The following is an 8,475-nucleotide window of genomic DNA, read 5'->3' on the forward strand; positions in this document are numbered from 1 at the left end:
GAAGCGCTTCCGCTCCCTTAAGGCCAAAACAGAGAGAATGAGGAGGAGCTTCTTCCCCCAGGCTATTCAGGCCCTGAACCAGGTGTAGGACTGGACTCTCCCAAACACGTCACTATAAGACTGGACTCTCACACACATCACCACACGCACCACCACACATTTCCTATAATCCTATAATTCCTATAATTTATAATCCTTATCTTTATAATCTCTTCTGCTATTTGCACATTCTTTACTGTAAATTCCTAAGTTAATTTGTAAATTTTTGTAGTAAATTGTAAATATTGTAAAACTTTTCTTCTGTCATTTAATGGTCGGGCATTGTACAGCTACAAGCATTTCACCCCCATGTCATACTGTGTATGGTTGTGTGTGTGTGACAAATAAAATTTGAATTTGAATTTGAATTTGATGTGCATCTCTGTAATGAGAAGGGGTGTGGTCTAATGACATCAACACCCTATATCAGGTGTGCATAATTATTAGGCAACGTCCTTTCCGTTGGCAAAATGGGTCAAAAGAAGGACTTGACAGGCTCAGAAAAGTCAAAAATAGTGAGATATCTTGCAGAGGGATGCAGCAGTCTCAAAATTGCAAAGCTTCTGAAGCGTGATCATCGAACAATCAAGCGTTTTATTCAAAATAGTCAACAGGGTCGCAAGAAGCGTGTGGAAAAACCAAGGCGCAAAATAACTGCCCATGAACTGAGAAAAGTCAAGCGTGCAGCTGCCAAGATGCCACTTGCCACCAGTTTGGCCATATTTCAGAGCTGCAACATCACTGGAGTGCCCAAAAGCACAAGGTGTGCAATACTCAGAGACATGGCCAAGGTAAGAAAGGCTGAAAGACGACCACCACTGAACAAGACGCACAAGCTGAAACGTCAAGACTGGGCCAAGAAATATCTCAAGACTGGTTTTTCTAAGGTTTTATGGACTGATGACATGAGAGTGAGTCTTGATGGGCCAGATGGATGGGCCCGTGGCTGGATTGGTAAAGGGCAGAGAGCTCCAGTCCGACTCAGACGCCAGAAAGGTTGAGGATGGAGTCAAGCTCAACTCCCAGTCCTACTGCCAGTTTCTGGAAGACACCTTCTTCAAGCAGTGGTACAGGAAGAAGTCTGCATCCTTCAAGAAAAACATGATTTTCATGCAGGACAATGCTCCATCACACGCGTCCAAGTACTCCACAGCGTGGCTGGCAAGAAAGGGTATAAAAGAAGAAAAACTAATGACATGGCCACCTTGTTCACCTGATCTGAACCCCATTGAGAACCTGTGGTCCATCATCAAATGTGAGATTTACAAGGAGGGAAAACAGTACACCTCTCTGAACAGTGTCTGGGAGGCTGTGGTTGCTGCTGCACGCAATGTTGATGGTGAACAGATCAAAACACTGACAGAATCCATGGATGGCAGGCTTTTGAGTGTCCTTGCAAAGAAAGGTGGCTATATTGGTCGCTGATTTGTTTTTGTTTTGTTTTTGAATGTCAGAAATGTATATTTGTGAATGTGGAGATGTTATATTGGTTTCACTGGTAAAAAATAAATAATTGAAATGGGTATATATTTGTTTTTTGTTAAGTTGCCTAATAATTCTGCACAGTAATAGTCACCTGCACACACAGATATCCCCCTAAAATAGCTAAAACTAAAACCAAACTAAAAACTACTTCCACAAACATTCAGCTTTGATATTAATGAGTTTTTTGGGTTCATTGAGAACATGGTTGTTGTTCAATAATAAAATTATTCCTCAAAAATACAACTTGCCTAATAATTCTGCACTCCCTGTATACTTAGGTACCAACTCAGCATTGTTTAAACATTTCTGTGTTTTTCTTGCATCATGATGAAATCATACTGAATTACCTGCTGCAGGTTTTCTGCAAGTCATTCACCAAAGGGTCACGAGGTCACAAGTGCAGTCTGTGAGCATATTTTCCTTTGGTTCTTTCAATTTCATTGTAGGTCTTTTTTTGCTTGTCCAACATTTTTACTAACACTTCCCTAATTTTTCTTGCCCGAGTCCTGCACCTTTCTATCAGTCTTTATTTATTTTTTATTTTTCTAGTAAAAGATCAAACATTTTAATGGCTACAAGAAGGAAGAAATAAAAATGTGTGTGGCAGGTTGTGGTTCTGTTGGTTACTGCCCAAGAAACTCCAAGTTTCAGTTTTCAGAATTTAATGATTGGACTTGTTTTCCAGCTTAATAACTTATACCTCAGCCTCCTGATCGGTTATGGGGTTTCATAGGGTTAATGTAATGTAAATCACTGGAGCTATTAGTTTTGTATGTTCTACTAAATAGTAGAGTCAGATAATTCATTTTTTAATTTCCTCATATTGTTTTTAGATCGTACAGGCCGAGAATGATCTACAGCTGCAAGATGCAGTTGCACAGGCAGCCAGCTTGATCAGTCTTGCTGGTCACAATGTTTGCATAACACTTCAAAACAAACAAGAAACTGCTCACTGGTATGTCCTTCAACGGACCCGTGCACCTTTTGAAAGGCATGTCTAAACACATACTGTCATGGTAAAAAATTAAGCCTGTCAAACTAAAGTCATTGTGTTGTGAAACAATGGTATTAGCCTGTTTGGGTGGTACAGGTCTGTAGCGCTCCATTCTAGTACAGTTCATAACAAAACAGATATCTTTCATTCATGAGATTAAAATTCACATAAAACGTTGTATCTGTGCCGATGTAGGCATGTGTTTAAATATGTAAATAAAAATAGATTCAAACTGAGTAGCATTTGGGTTGACTGCAGACTGACGGAAAAGGTATAAGATAAGATAAGATAAGATAAGATAAGATAAGATAAGATAAGATAAGATAAGATAAGATAAGATAAGATAAAACTTTATTAATCCCTCGGGTGGGTTCCTCTGGGAAATTCGGTTTCCAAAAAGCACAGCACCGACAGAAGTTACAGAGTTACAGAATATTATATATATACACACACACACACACACACACACACACACACACACACACACACACACATATATAAATACAGAGACAAATATAAATAAAATATACGAAGGGGATAAATAGAATAAATAGGAATAAAAATAAAAATAAAAATAAAAATGCCAATGTATGCCAATGGAACAAGAGACCAGATGTATTTGAAAGCAATGTGTCACTTTTACTCCAGTTCATGACAGGTCCCTGTGTGTCATGTTTCAGCTCAGTTGCTCCATGTATAGGCATTCGTTATCTGTATCTGAGACAGTCTGGCCCTGTAAGGGGGAAAATGTTCTTCACCTCTGATACAGCAGTCCACAGGGAAGCAAAATGTAATTAGTTCAGAAATTTCTCTTAATAAAACCTCAAAACCTCTTGTTATGATACAGGTTCCAAATCCCATCAAATACAAATATAATAATAGTAATATAAAATACAATTTGATTTTGTTTTATTTTGGCTAGGTTCAGAGATGGCTTGAGGTCTGTAGCTCTCCTAGATGCTCTACAGACATACCCTCTTCAGATGAAGTGTCTTTTCGTGAAAGCTGGAATGGCTCTGAGAGCAACTGATAGGGAGAATCTATTCCAGATCATTCACTCCGATCGAGGGAGTAATGCACTACGAGTGCCGGACTCTGGCTTTCTGGCAAGACTATCTTCAGGAGGCAGAATGTGAGTTTACTATTTGGCACATTGTTTGACCATAAATCAAAATTCTCACTTTTGTGCAGCAGCATCATGAAATCACAGACATAGGCGCCATAACAAAAAAGGTAGATAGATGGTACCGATGCAAGTGCTGGGTTTACAACATTGTATCCAAATGTGATTTCAGTTTGACTTCAGTGTATTAACAGGATAAATAAATAACAGGATAAATAGGAGGATAACTAAATAAATAAATTATTACCAATCCTGTGTACTGAGTACTAATAATAGGCTATTTCTGCATCCACGTACATTTAATGTTGTGGTCTTCACTAACTTCTTTTTTTGACATTGTGGTTTTACTGTATAGCCTAAATAAGCTTCATGTGTGTCTTTCAAATTACAGTTTAATTTTAAAAAAATATACATGTTTCACTTTTGATTTAATCTTTTGGTAATTTAATGTATCTGTACATCAACATCTTAGTCAGAATCTCATTATCATTTTGTATTTTTCTATCTTATAGTTGAAAGTGATGTCTCTTTGGAAGATATTCTTGTTTTCTGCACTGGATGTGACAGCATACCAGCCCTGGGTTTCTCTCCAAAGCCAAGCCTTGAGTTCGTCACTAACTGCAGATTTCCAGTGGCCAATACTTGTGAAAATATCCTTCGTATACCAGTTCATGCAGTGTACACTACTTTCAAATCAGACATGGATTTTGCAATACGGAATTCACCAGGATTTGGAAGAGCATGATGTGTTTTCTTAAGGATTGTTGACATGATGAGGATTTGGGGTTTTTTTTCTATTTTGCATATGCATTTTTTATTTTCCTTTTTTTGTTAATGTTGTTAACCCGCATCAGAGTACACCCTGGACAGCAGTAGGACTGTATAGCCTAAATAAGCTTCATGTGTGTCTTTCAAATTACAGCTTAAATACCAGTTCATGCAGTGTACACTACTTTCAAATCAGACATGGATTTGATAAGCCGAAGAGAATGGATGGAATAATTTTGTTTCAGTTTATACATGTGAGGCATTTTTTGTTTTGTGATTGTAGTTAATTAGTTTTCCTGCTTATATGGCATGTTTTGTCTCTGATATGTAGTTCTAAATAAATTCAAACGGCATTTAGGACGTTTTTTACTCACCTTATGTCTCTACCACGATGCTATTTCTCTCTCCAACAGCGTAGGTTACAATTACATTAGCATGACCAATTATGCAAATTAGGCGATGACGTCATTTGGCGACTTCTAGCGACTTTTAGGACAGCCAATAGCGATTTTCCTTACTGAGGAGTTGGCAACACTGGGTGGAAAGACAGTATCTCCAACGCTGGCAGCAAAGTTGTCTATAAATGTGACAGACATTGGTTTGGTCAAACCTGGTTATGTTACAGGTTGAAATGTGAACATTATATCACACTATATGACATTACAATCTTATCAAATTATTATATGTTGTCAAAGTATTATAAACAATAATAATGATAATGATAATAAACATAACCTGGTTTGCAGGGAGTGTTTTAAGGATTTTGTTTGCATATTTTACTATACTACTTGATAACACAGGCTCATTGTAGATTGTTTGGGTTTTTTCCCCCCTCTTTCATTTGTGTTTTTTTAAGACCAGCCCTATTACTGCAGAATATTATTTCCTTCCTCTGGGTACTAGAAATACACAAATGAAGGGTTCTGTGTTCCTACTTTTTATGTAATTTGTGTCTTTAAAAAAAAGAGTTTAAAGAGTTTAAAATGTGTAACATATTTTATTTAATGAATGAATCATAATTCCTGTTTATTAACAGATAAATTAGTACATCATACAATCATATGTAACATATACTGTAACATTTTGTATTGTGACAATTATGGTTTGTCATGAAAGAAAAGTGTAGTCTAAACACTTTATTTGTCTACTTTTATGATTTAAATGGCACAAGTGAATATGAAGATAAAACCAGTCTTTTTACCTTACTTTTACCTAAATAATAGTCTTGGACCCTTTTCAGTATCATGATATTTCACAATTTTTAGTGTCTGGCACTCAAATACATTTTTTAATTAACACAAACAAATTTACTAATAACTTAACTGAAGCATGCGGCATGCTGTCAAAAAACTTCTATCCCATGATTTCCATCGTCACTCAAGGGGTCGAGCTGCCTCTAGTCAGCCGTCAACTGCTGGTGATGGTAAGAAGGATGTTTGAAGTGCACTTGACTGAGACTCTGTGATGCTGAGGAAGTTGCAACATTCCAACAGTCCACAGCTGCAGCGGGGAGTGATTTTCCATTGTCCTTAAGCTGTGATGGTTCCACTCATTTACAAATTCATCCACAGATCTGTTCATTCTTGGAAGATATACATGGTGAAGAGCCCTAATATGAAATGGGTCAGTGCTATCTAAAATCCCAACATTTTCCATAAAAAGGAAAAGGTTTTTAAAGTATGCTGACACAACTCTGTTTAGTTCACCCCACAATCTTTCAATTCTTTGATTATGCACACTTCGTCCAACCATAAAGCTTCCTTTGTTTGGCCCTCGATGTTCAATCATAAACCGTGCAATATCAATATTCTCACTCATCACCCCTGACACGTTGTGGGAGGCCAAAGAGATCAGCACTCTGGAAAAGGTGCACAGCAGTTGATGCTCTGTTATCTGTGCAGCATCTCATGTAGTTAGTAGGTAATGCAGCGACTATAGCCGCATGTAAATATATAAACACCCAGCACGCCCCTGCGGGCGGTTTATCCTTCAAGCTCGGGTCCTCTACCAGAGGCCTGGGAGCTTGAGGGTCCTGCGCAGTATCTTAGCTCTTATATATATATATATATATATATATATATATATATATATATATATATATATATATATATATATATATATATATATATATATATATATATATATATATATATAATGCAGGTGTTTCTAAGTCCACAATAAAAACTCAAATCTGCAGTCGGTGATGCACTTTGACATTTATTTAACAGGCAAAAGGACACAGAAAAGCTTTTAAGTGTTTTCTTAATCTTATTTTTATTTTTTAAACATGAACACGATCATAAATTGATGATCGGTACTTAATACTTATTTTTCCCACTGTATATACATAAACATATAATAATACTACTGCAGTGTATTTTTCATCATTCATCATCAGCAAGAAATACTAAAAAAAAAAGAAGCCAGTGTAATCTATCAAGTTTCCCAGACGAGTCACAGCAAAGATTCAGCTAAAAAAATCATCTGATGTGTTCAATAAACTTATTATCAGATAGAAACATCCTGAATCCTGCGCTGGCTTTCCGTACCACTGTCACCAGATTCGAGTATTTATGAATCATAACTGACCACCAACGTTAAGGCTGAAGTTAATATCATGATTGAATGCATTAACATGATTGTGGATTACAGTAATCAGGGATTTCCTGGCTAAAAATGAGCTTCTGAAGGGTGAGAATGCAAATCACACACTTTTATTAAAGATAAAGATTTAGACAATATTGCAGTCAGCCAGTATTATTATGGATGACTGTGTGTTAGGAGGCAGCTGTCTGCTATTCAGTGGTCACCACCAGCCAACGTGGGGAAGTAGCAGCTGCACACTGAGCGTCTCCCACATGACCAAACTCTTACCAAACTCATGATACGTTGAGCTGGCTTTCAGAAGTTCTGTCCCTCTTTTTCTAAATCTCATTGCTTTGTTGCTACCCACAGTTTGTGGATACGGTGAGGTCGGGAACATAGAAGGGAAAACTGATGAACTCCCACTTTGAGCTGAAAGTTTCTGTCCAACTTGGACTGGGGTCTCTGACATTCTCTGGCTCAAAGCCGTGGATGGAAATTTGGAGGACATCAATGAAACCAGCAGCACATATTACATGAAAAGCAAATATGATGCTTAAATAACTGAAGCGTTCACCCCTTTGACTGTCCCACGAAATTCTATCCAAGAGATTGTGAATAAGGTTAGTGAGAAACAGCTGCCCTGGGGCTGTTTTTTAATCCAGTATATTGTTTATCACATTTTGTGTTATAACTGCTGGGCTTTGGTTATAACTGCTTTCTTGGGGTTTTAACCAGCCTGGTGTTAGTGTAACTGAATATAGTTTTGGTAAGATTATTTTTAGAGTCGGAGGCTTTAACAGCAGCCAGACATGTCAGCCTCTCACAAGAGGAACAGCAGTGTCCAATGACTAATCCGTCAGCTGAGGACAGCTGAAAGAGTAAACCCCAATGAAACAGTGTCACCCATTAGGTGAACAAATGGACGGGTTAAAAAAAGCACAGCATGTAACAGAGGAAATGAAGGCGGAGGTTGTTGCTTAAGAAGTGTATATTGCTATATTTTACTTAGTGTTATTTAAAAGAATTATTCAAACAATGTGTCTGTTGAGGAACAGATTTCTTGAAGTGTTCACCTTTTAAACATTAAATTGATGCTTTTCTGTAGGAATCACATGATTAAGCCGTGCTGACATTGTTTGAAGGGGCAGGGCTCAGAGTTAAAAAGGGGCAAACAGAACCAGGCTGAAACACAACAACCCACATTCATCAAGAATCTAATAATCAGATCACATCATACTATATCATCATCATCATGTGGGGACAGTGTGAAGCAAACGAAGCCGATGTTTTACCTGATGGGTACAATGTTGCTGCTGCTGCTGGTGGTGCTGGAGGGCAGGGCTGTGCTGATCTCAGACTGGAGACATTAAGGAGTCCACAGGAGAGATGGGAGCTGATTATGAAAATATTACCTCCCAGCTGTACGAGCTCGCTGCGTGTTTTGGAAGCTGCTGCGCTCTTCACAAATAAAGCTGGAAGC

The sequence above is a fragment of the Rhamphochromis longiceps genome, linkage group LG16 (genome assembly GCF_057381845.1).
Source record: "Rhamphochromis longiceps isolate RC_006_pf linkage group LG16, R_longiceps_female_GT1.1, whole genome shotgun sequence".
Taxonomy (NCBI): domain Eukaryota; kingdom Metazoa; phylum Chordata; class Actinopteri; order Cichliformes; family Cichlidae; genus Rhamphochromis; species Rhamphochromis longiceps.